This window comes from Coenobita brevimanus, chromosome 14 (genome assembly GCF_032717465.1).
Source record: "Coenobita brevimanus isolate Jiangsu-jjx chromosome 14, ASM3271746v2, whole genome shotgun sequence".
In the NCBI taxonomy this organism is placed as follows: domain Eukaryota; kingdom Metazoa; phylum Arthropoda; class Malacostraca; order Decapoda; family Coenobitidae; genus Coenobita; species Coenobita brevimanus.
In genome coordinates, this window is record NC_136967.1 from 34,811,220 (window position 1) to 34,821,875 (window position 10,656).

Here is a 10,656-nt window from a genome sequence, read left to right on the forward strand (position 1 = left end):
TTCCAGGTGTATGGCACTATCAATTACCCTTTTTCTTTTTTATATATACAGTAATCCCCATAATATCCGGACGCCCAATTTCCGGACATCCCCAATAACCGGACATTTTTGTCCCGGGATCCAATATTCCCAAAATCGGCCAAAAACCGCAAAAAATTAGAAAAAAATCCGACTTTTCCCCGTAATTTGAAGTTGGAGCGCGCGGCACGGGCCAGCTGTGTTTTGGTGCGTTGTTCCGCCGATGTCCGCTAGAGCGCCCCTGCATCCTCCCCACCTACCGCCCATCTTTTGTTGTGTGTGCACACTTGTCGTCATGGCCGCCCATATGCTTGCTTTTGTGGTGGTGCCTTACCTGCTGCAGGCTCTCCTGCTGCTGTCGTGCCTCTCCTTCGTGTGTGTGATGATGGCCCTGCCGCCTGAGAAGAGGAACAGAGTGGTTTTGACTCTTGAGAAGAAGAGGGAGATATTGGACAACGTGGATGTGGGATGGTCTTCCTCACGCATCCTTCGTGAATTCAACCTGGCCCGATCTACTTTGTTTGATATCAAGAGATCCCACGACAAACTCATGCAGTACACGGCGGATTTCTCGTCGAAAAGCAAACACAACGTGGAGAGGAAGGTGATGTATACTTCCAAGTATGCAGAAGTTGACCGCTCCACGTTGATTTGGTATTGAAAGCAACGTGCTGCTGGTGTGATGGTGCGTGGCACGGAGCTGAAGGCTGCTGCTGGGAAGTTTGCAAGGCTTCACAACGCCCTACACTTCAAGGCATGCGAGGGTTGGCTCTTTGTATTCAAGTTACGACATGGCCTTGCCAACCGTAAGTCTCATGGCGAAGCTTTGGACGCCAACGAGGATGGAGTAGACGAGTTATGGCGCAAGGTGAAGCGCTTGATCGACAGGGAGGGCCTCACTCTCGGTCAAGTCTACAACGCTGACAAAACTGGCTTATTCTATCGCTCTTTGCCTACGAACACTCTAGCCGAGGAGACAGAGAAGCGTGTACCTGGCCGCAAGCTCAGCAAGCATCGGATATCTGCTTTGTGTTGTGCCAATGCTAACGGCATGCACCGGCTCAAGCCCATTATTGTTGGCCGTACAAAGCAGCCTCGGTGTCTTCGTGGGGTGATGGATGTCCTTCCTGTTGTCTGGTACCATTCCTTGAAGGCATGGTTCACAGCCCAGATCTTCAAAGACTGGTTCCACCGCCATTTCGTCAAGGAGGTCATACATTACCAGACGGAGAAACTGGGAATCCCACGCGACCAGGTAAAGGCCCTTCTTCTCCTTGACACTGCACCTGCCCACCCATGCGACAAGGAGTTGGTGGCTGAGAATGGGCGCATTAGGTGCATGTTTCTGCCACCTAATACTACTGCTCTCATCCAACCAATGGACCAAGGAGTGATCGTGGCAACGAAGAGGCTGTACCGACGGAAGTTCCTGGACAAGGTGATGGTTGTTCTCGAGGACGAGGATGAGTGCAGGGAGGGATGGGACACGCAAGACCAGTGGACTTTGGAAAACCTTCGCCGCTACAACATCGTCTACCATCTACAACTGGGCCAGTGCATGGAAGGAAATCCCTGTCAAGACTCTAGAAAATGGTTGGTCTCGTCTGCTTCTCGGAACGGATGTGGAGCACAGTTTCCTAGGTTTTGACGTGGGTGACTTCCATGCACGTCTACGTGCGCATGGGGACGATGTTGATGTGGACGAAGTGCGTGAGTGGTTGGATGACGACGAGGGCAATCCTGGGTATCAGACATTGTCTGACATCGAGATCGCATCTTCAGTTGCAGGTGTCAGTGCCCAGCTTGAAGATTCCAACGAGGACAGCGACGATGATGCGGATTCCTCTCAGCGTGACACTACTCCAGCCATCCCCAAGCTGAGTGCACTTCGGGAACACCTGGAGTTCGTTCTGGACTACCTGGAGCACCCGGACTGCGACAGAGAGATGGGGCCCTTGGGACTTGTGGAGGAAGTGGGCGCTTTCAGGCAGCGCATCATTAATCGTCAAATCGTCGTTCCTTGCGTCAGTCAACCATTGACAGCTTTTTCAGTCCCGTGACCCCTGCTGTGCCCAGCCCTGGCTCCGCTCCATTGCCTCCCCAAGACGGGCCCTCATGCTCCGAGCCAGAGCCCAGCACATCAGGCACGGTGGAGTCACCACTCGACGTGAGTTTGCTCCTCATTTCAGAGTCGTCTGCAGTGGGTACGCCATCACCACGACCCAGCGACGCACCCCTAGGTCACCTGCATGAGCTACTGTCAGACTCTGACAGTGATTAGACACCTAGAACTTCTCCACTAGACCACACGGGAATTTACAGTGTTGTGCAGTTTAAAAAAAACAGTGCATAGTGTTAAGGAATTTGAGTTCTGAGTGAAACGACAAAGATTTAATTGACTTTCAGTGCAACGTAAGTTAACTAGAGTGTGTTATGTTTAGAAAATGGTTTTATGAGTGGAAAGACTTTAAGTGCAGGGTGCAACACTTATTTCATTAAGTGCAATGGAGCGCAAGTAAGACAAGAGTGCACGGTGTTAAGAGAATGGTATTCTGAGTGCAAATGACTAAGTTCAGTGCAAGACTTCATGAACAGTGTACTGCAAGTGCTTCAGGAACTCCTTCTTACTGTCAGAGTCTGAGAGGAGGCGGGTTATTCATCAAGATGGCCAAGGACTTGCTGTAAGTACCCAGAATGTTTCATATTGTACTGTATTTTCCATACTTACCTCTAACACCTCATTTCACTCTTTTATGTCCCTTATTGGTAAGAATAGTGTCTTAGGTGCTATGCATGTGCAGTAGGGAGGTGCTTTTCTGAGTTAGGCTAGGTTAGGGTCCATAACTACCAGTCCAGGAGCCAGTAACTTGTTGTAAGTACCCAGAAGGTTTAATATTGTATAAACTCATCTCTAAAACCTCATTTTATGGTTCTTTTGCATTTATTTCAGTTTTTTATGTCTCTGGTGTGATTTGGGTCTTATATAGGTGCAATGCATGTCCAGAGGGAATTGTAGAAGTGTTTTTCTGAGTTAGGGTCCATAAGTACAAGTCCAGGAGGCTGGGGCCCAATATCCAGACAGGACCACTATCTGGACATGCCTTTGGCTCTATTACATCGGATATTGGAAGGATTACTGTATTGTTTTGTATGAGAATAAGGCATAGGGCTCATTCCAATGGATGAAATGAGTGGAAAAATCCAGGCAAGATTTGTCTAGCACGGCGCAGCTGGGGCAGGCGGGAGGAGAGGGTAATGGAGGGGAAGCAGGGAGGGGAGTCAAGAACGGGGAGAAATGGCTAAATTGTCAACAATAGATGGGAGTACAGATGACAGTAGCAGCACTGACTATTGTTAGACACTGGCAGTACTGACAGATGATACAAGCAACCACTTCAAAGCCCGGGCGAATTCGAAATAACACAGAATCGCAAAAGTGACGCCCCGCAGTATGATCCATTGCACCCGAGCGTCACGAAAGTGACGCCCCGTGGTTAAGGGGTTAATGATGTCAGAGCGCACAGCATATATTACACCTTGTAGCAAAAGGGATATGAACAAAAAATGTATATACACTCCATCCTCGAGTACCGTGGGCAATAGGGACTGGACAAGGACCGTGGTACCCAAATCCGTGTTACCCAGACCATATGTTTGCATGTATAACAGTACAATGTGTTCTGGCCTCTTTCCAAAACTCACTTTTACCACATCTTACCAACCTACCCTGCATAAATTACTCCCTACTTATACCCACGATCAGGTAAAACACTGAAAGAGATTAATCAAAAACATGAATGGTATGAGAAAGGCATTAACAAAATAGGATGGGTACCCTTGCGATGTTGCCAAACTCTGCAGCACTCTCCCCTTGCCCCCCACCCCCACTGTTATTGTCATTGTTATGTTGTTGCTGTCCCTGCACATCCCTCTTCAACATCAGAGTCGATTCCTTCGAAGTGCAGGGCTAAAACAATGGAGCTGACCTCGATGTCTGGTGTAACATCATCATTGGCATTAGCAAGATGCGAGTCGTCGTCGGCAATGGCGAGGCCTGCCGTCTGGCCCGGAAATAACTGGGGCTGTATTTATCATAGTGGCCTTCCCCATTCACAGTAGTCCGTTCCCAAGCTCTAAAACATAGCACAAGTGTGAGACGTTCCTAAGAGTTATCATAGTCTAATGAAAGCCTCGAACATTGCTATCAGTGAAGGAACGCTAAGGTTAGCAGATATATGAGAGCTACACAAACAAGTTGAGATTGACATCATTACGCAATTGGAAAATAAAATGTTATCAATAATAAATATTTAATTATAATGGCAAATTCATCATAAACCATTATTTATTTTTTTTTTTCACAGCTGAATTCCTTCTCTACATACCATCAAATCCTCTCCTCACGTTGAAACTATGTATAACGGTACAATGTGTTCCAAAACTCACTTACCCCTTCTTACCACCCTATCCCACATAAATTAAGCCTTACTCATACCCACAATCAGGTAAAACTTTGAGAGATATAACTATTAATTAAGAACATGAATGGTATGAAAACGGCATTTACAAAAGTTAGGTTGAGTACCCGTGTAATGTTGCCAAGCTCTGCATCACTCTCCCCTAGCCCACCCCCACTGTTGTTGTCATTGTTATGTTGTTGCTGTCCCTGCACATCCCTCTTCAACATCAGAGTCGATTCCTTAGAAGTGCAGGGCTAAAACAATGGAGCTGACCTCGATGTCTGGTGTAACATCATCATTGGCATTAGCAAGATGCGAGTCGTCATCGGCAATGGCGAGGCCTGCCGTCTGGCCCGGAAATAACTGGGGCTGTATTTATCATAGTGGCCTTCCCCATTCACAGTAGTCCGTTCCCAAGCTCTAAAACATAGCACAATTGTGAGACGTTCCTAAGAGTTATCATAGTCTTATGAAAGCCTCGAACATTGCTATCGGTGAAGGAACGCTAAGGTTAGCAGATATATGAAAGCTACACAAACAAGTTGAGATTGACATCATTACGCAATAGGAAAATAAAATGTTACCAGTAATTCAATAAATGTTTGATCATAATAGCAAATTCATCATAAAACTTTTTTTTGCCCACGGCTGAAAACATAACTACCGATTCCCAATTATCTTAATTAATTCTCTACCTACTATCAAAGTCTCTACTCTCTCGTTGAAATAATATGTTTGCATGTATAACGGTACAATGTGTTCTGGCCACTTTCCAAAACTCACTTTTACCTGTTCTTACCAGCCTACCCAACATAAATTACCGCCTACTTATGCCCACCACCAGGTAAAACATTGAAAGAGATGGAACTATTGTCCTATTTATTAAGAACATAAATGGTATGAAAATAGTATTAACAAAAACAAAAGTGTACTTTTCACAACAATAAATATTCATATTTTCATATCAAATAAAATTGTTAGGCAGGGTACCCGTGTCTTACTGATATAGCTCTGGAGCACTCGCCCCTCTCCCTCCACCCCCACTGTTGTTGTCATTGCTAAGTTGTTGCTGTCCCTGCACATCCCTCTTCATCATCAAAGTCGAATCCTTCGAAGTCCAGGGCTGAAACAATGGAGCTGTCCTCGTCGTCAGGTGCAGCATCACCATCGGCATCATCAAGGTGTGAGTCGTCGGAGGATGATGTATCTTGCGGCAGTGGAGAGGCCTGCTGTCTGGCCCGGAAATAACTGGTGATGAGCTGCTGTTGGCGAGCACTGACCCTGTCATTAAACATGTCAGTGTAGGTCCTCAATGCACTCAAGACCATGGCCACACTGAGGTCTGCCCGTTCCTGGTTGGGGTCATTGTTGGTGATGGTGTGGGTCAGCTTTTCGATTATCTCCACCACCTCCCTCAAGATGCGTGTGGGTGGCTCTCCTGTAGGTCTGCCATCGTTCAGGTCGTCCTCCTCTTGTTCCCCATCCTGCTGCTCCTCCTCCAACTGATCCAACATTTCCTCGGTGTCAGGCTGCAGGTTAGGGGAGATGAGCTCATGAATGTCACCTGCATCCACTGACTCAAAACCAGCCACTCATCTTACTGCCTCCACTGCCCGGCTGACAGCCGCCTCCACTGCCTGCGGCTCACATGGCAACACCAACTTGTGACCTGGCAAGCCCTCTAACATGTTCCGCCAGGCGTGGTGGATCGTGGCTTGATTCACCTCCTTCCATGCAACTACTAAAGCATCCACAGCATCTTTTATATTGAAATTTCTCCAAAATTGGAAGACTGTCATGGCCTCTCTCGAAGCAGGAGTGGATGTATGGGTGGATGCAGATACAGGAGGTGGTGGAGAATCTCTACTAGTCCCTGGTATAGGCGAGGATGATCGTGATGGTGGTGGTGGGGATTCTGCATCGGACATTTCCATGAGCTCTTCCTGGGTGTCTGTTGCTGCATCCAGCATCACAAACGTCCTCCTCGCATATGCCGACTTGAAAATACTGATCACCTCTTGGTCCAAAGGCTGAAGGAGAGAAGTGGTATTTGGGGGCAAGAAAACCACCTTAATGTTGGGATGCCTGTCAACCATAAGTCTTGAATGACCAGGTGCATTATCAAGTAACAGGAGACTCTTGAAGTCGAGATTCTTCCTGCGACAGAACACCTCAGTCTCTTTTACAAAACACGCATCAAACCACTGAAGACTGATGGCCCCAGACATCCACCCCTTTTTGTGACTCAACCAATGAACATTTAATTTACCCTTGTCCGTATTACGGTAGGCGCGGGGGCGTTTTGAGCGGTGAATCACAAGGGGTTTAAGCTTGCACGTGCCTGAGGCATTGCACCCCAGGAGAACCGTGACCCGGTCCTTCGAGGCCTTAACTTCCCTAGCACTCCCCTCCTTCATGGCGATGTACGTTTTTTTGGGCATTTTCTTCCAGTAAACGCCCGTCTCGTCGGCATTAAAAATCTGATCTGCGGTGTAGCCCCCCTCTGTGATAATGTCTCTTAAGAAACTAGGGAACTCTGTGGCTGTGGTCGTGTCGGCACCAGCGGCTTCCCCACTTATTTTAACACTTTTCAACTTACTTCTTTTCACAAAGGAAGACAACCACCCATTAAACGCTTTGATTGGAGGCGGATTACGGTAATTCAGTCGTTTGGCTACTTCAGCATAATAAAGTTTTGCCTTCTCTCATATCATGCGGCCGTCAGTAGGGACGTTGTTCTTTCTCTGGCGCTCCACATAACGTCCTATCAGTTTCTCAGTCGTCTTCAGGACAACATTACGAACTTTTACTGCTGCCAGGTTCGCATCACTAGGGTTTCCTTGCACGATCTTCTTTATCTTCTCGCGGTCCTTCCAAATCGTTCTGATGGTGCTTTCATTCACGCCATGCTTTTTCGCCATTTCTACCTGCCTTTTTCCTTTCTCCAACTCCTTTACTATCTCATACTTCTGTGCATATGTGAAGGTACGTCTCTTTCTCGGTGGCTGGGGCTGATCACGTGGCATGATTCAGGAGGCAATGTCCTCACTCAAACCCCCACAAAAAAGAAAAAAAAAATCTTGCGGTAGAGCACGGGCAGTACTAGCTACGGCAGGAAAAAGGTTCTAAGTGACGATTTTTAAGCGGGATATGCTAGAATGCAGATGAAATTATGCTAGATTAGTATAAAATGCTAAGTCTCATTTTCATGTTTTCAATACGTTCGGTTTCTGTTATCTTCAAAGACTGATATAGTATTACCAGGTTGTTAACTGTATAAAAAAGGGAACAAAAAACCTTGCTGCAGAGCATGGGCAGTACTACCTAAGGCAGGAGAAAAGGTCAAAGTGACGATTCTAAGCGGGATATGCTAGACTGCAGATGAAATTATCCCAGATTGGCATAAAATGCTAAATCTTTCGTTGTTTTCAATATGTTTGGTTTCTGTTATTTTTAAAGATTGATATAGTATTACTAGGTTGTTAACTGTGTAAAAAAAAGAATAGAAAATCTTGCTGCACACCATGGGCAGTACTAGCTGAGACAGGAAAGAGGGCTAGAGTAGCGATTTCTAAGCGGGAATTGCTAGATTGCGGATGAAATTATGCTAGATTGGCATAAAATGCTAAATCTTTCGTCGTTAATACGTTTGGTTTTTGTTTTGTTTTTTAAGATGGATATAGTATGACTAGGTTGTTGACTGTATGCACTCATATCCTTAAGAATAAGTCTTTTGACAAAAACCATCATACAGTAGAAGTCCAATTTTTCGGCATCTATGGGACCAGGCAAGTCCCGAAATATCAAAATTGCCGAATTATCGAAAACCCTACCCACTCAGTACCTTATATGTTTCGGTGAACACTATCATCATTACTCATATCATTACAAATGTGTTTGGAGAGAGTACTGTATACTGTTTGATACTGTACAATACTGTAATGAATACAGTACTATACAGTACACCCTCATTATCGACGTTTTTTTTATTGACGGATTTGATTATCGACGGTTTTTTTGTCTCCTGGGAGTTAAATTATTATTATTAAAAAAATAAAAAAATAAAGAATTGTATTGGCACCTCCTAGCAAGTTTGCGCGCCATCCTGCCAGGTGTCTCTGGCTGCTCGCAGCATGTTCCCGCCGACCCAACAAACAACAGCATCAGTACACGTTTGTCTGTTGTTCTCATATCGTGTTCGGCCACATCTATCGTGCTTTCGCGATCATCAAGGCTCCGAAGGGCCCTTGTAACACTCCAACTGGAAATAAGGCAGCTAAGAGAGCAAGGAAAGTACTTACCTTGGAAGTAAAGAACGAAATATTACAAAAACTTAGAGGTGGAATGAGCTATGCAGCGGTTGGTCGCGAGTATGGCATGAATGAGTCCAGTGTTCGTGGCATAAAATGGAGAGAAAAAGACATTAAAGATGCTCTGGCTTCGTGCACACCAGGATCGGCTAAAGTAACGATGCATGTGAGAGATGATGCCTTGGTGAAGGTGGAAAAGGCACTGAATATTTGGATTGAGGACTTAAACCGTCGACACGTGCCGCTAGACTCCCAGTTCATCAGAAACAAAGCAAAACAACTCTACGCTCGGTTTGCTGGTGAAAGCAGTGGTGTTGGTGAAGATAATGGTGATGAAAGTGAGGCAGGTGAAAATAGTGATGATGGTGATGAAAGTAATGACGATGGTGATAGGCCTAGTAATGTTGGTGCTTCTAGGCAAAAGAAATTTGCAGCCAGCAAGGGCTGGTTTGAGAATTTTAAGAAAAGGTATGGCCTACATAACATTAGGATGACTGGTGTAGCAGCTTCAGCAGATCAGATAGCAGGAGAATCGTACCCACGTGACTTTGCTGAACTTATAAGGGAGAAAGGGTACAGGCATGAACAAGTGTTTAATGCGGACGAAACACGCCTGTGGTGGAAGAAAATGCCTAAAAGAACGTACATTTCGAAGAAGGAGAAAAGTGCGCCAGGCTTTAAAGCAGCAAAAGATCGTGTGTCTGTGCTGTTGTGTGGTAATGCAGAAGGACATATGATAAAACCCATGCTCCTGTATCATTTGTTATAATGTTAAAGACGAGTTGGATTTTTTGTCAATAAAGGATATTTCTTGCAAAAGTTAGGCAGAGATTAAATATGAAATATACGAGCATAAGGAGAGTTGAATTTTCCTAAAAGAAGATCCTAGCGAAAGCTAGGCTAAGATTCATCTTTGATAGCATAAACTGCCATACAGTCGTGAAAATTTAGGTCTGGGAGAAATGGAATATCAAGAATGAAAGGAAGCTCTTGAGAATGAAAGTAAATAGGAGAGCGTGGTCTCTCTGGTATGAGCTAGCAGCACTGGCGTGTGTTGTGAAGATCGGTGCGAACAGCTGATCTAACGTAACACTTGCCCCACACTCTCAGTTATTAGAATGTATGAATGACCACCACTGCTGCTTTCGTTTTTTTTTTTTTTTTTACACGGTTATGTAAACATATGGATGGCTACAACTGCTGGTTTCGCCTTTTATTTTTAGATGAAGTGAGGTGTAAGTGGAGAGAGAAGTGATGATACAGCAGCCATTACAAGTTAAGGTCCAGTGTACGACCACTATGCATCAACATCAGAGATTATGCTATTTTTTCCATAATTCCATCCATCCATTGCCAGACGCCATGTATCCCAAACGGGGTGGTCAAGCGCTTAGAGTTAATTGTTTTACAGGGAGGGGCACTACTCCTCCACGAACCCCACTTGACACGTAGGGATGCCAACAGCATCAGGTGTTCCCAGGCGGTCACCCATCCAAGTACTAACCAGACCCAACGTTCCTTAACTTCGCTGATCGGACGGGAAGCGGTGTACTCAACGTGGCATGGCCGTTCTTTACTTAATATAAGTAGTTTTATTATGATATTCAGTTTTTCAATTGCATAACTAATTTATTTCTAAGAAACACTAAAACTAAACTCCATATTACATACGAGTGATTGAAGGGATATTAAAATATATAAATAAAGGGTACCTGACCAGACGAAAATCGGTATCGACGGTTTTAGGCATCGACGGGTATCTTAGGTACCTATCCCCCGTCGATAATGAGGGTGTACTGTACATGAATATGAAAAATAAAGAAATTAGTGAACATACTGTATATAAATGTAATGGTACAGTAGGCCTA

General features: G+C 45.2%; 1 non-coding gene across 1 annotated transcript; it reads right to left on the reverse strand.

Moving 5' to 3' along the window:
* Nucleotides 1-10,243: 10,243 nt before the first annotated feature.
* LOC145390449 (5S ribosomal RNA) lies at nucleotides 10,244-10,362 on the reverse strand. The gene has a single exon (XR_013895638.1). It is a non-coding gene; the product is annotated as a 5S ribosomal RNA (ribosomal RNA).
* Between the last annotated feature and the right edge of the window lie 294 nt (nucleotides 10,363-10,656).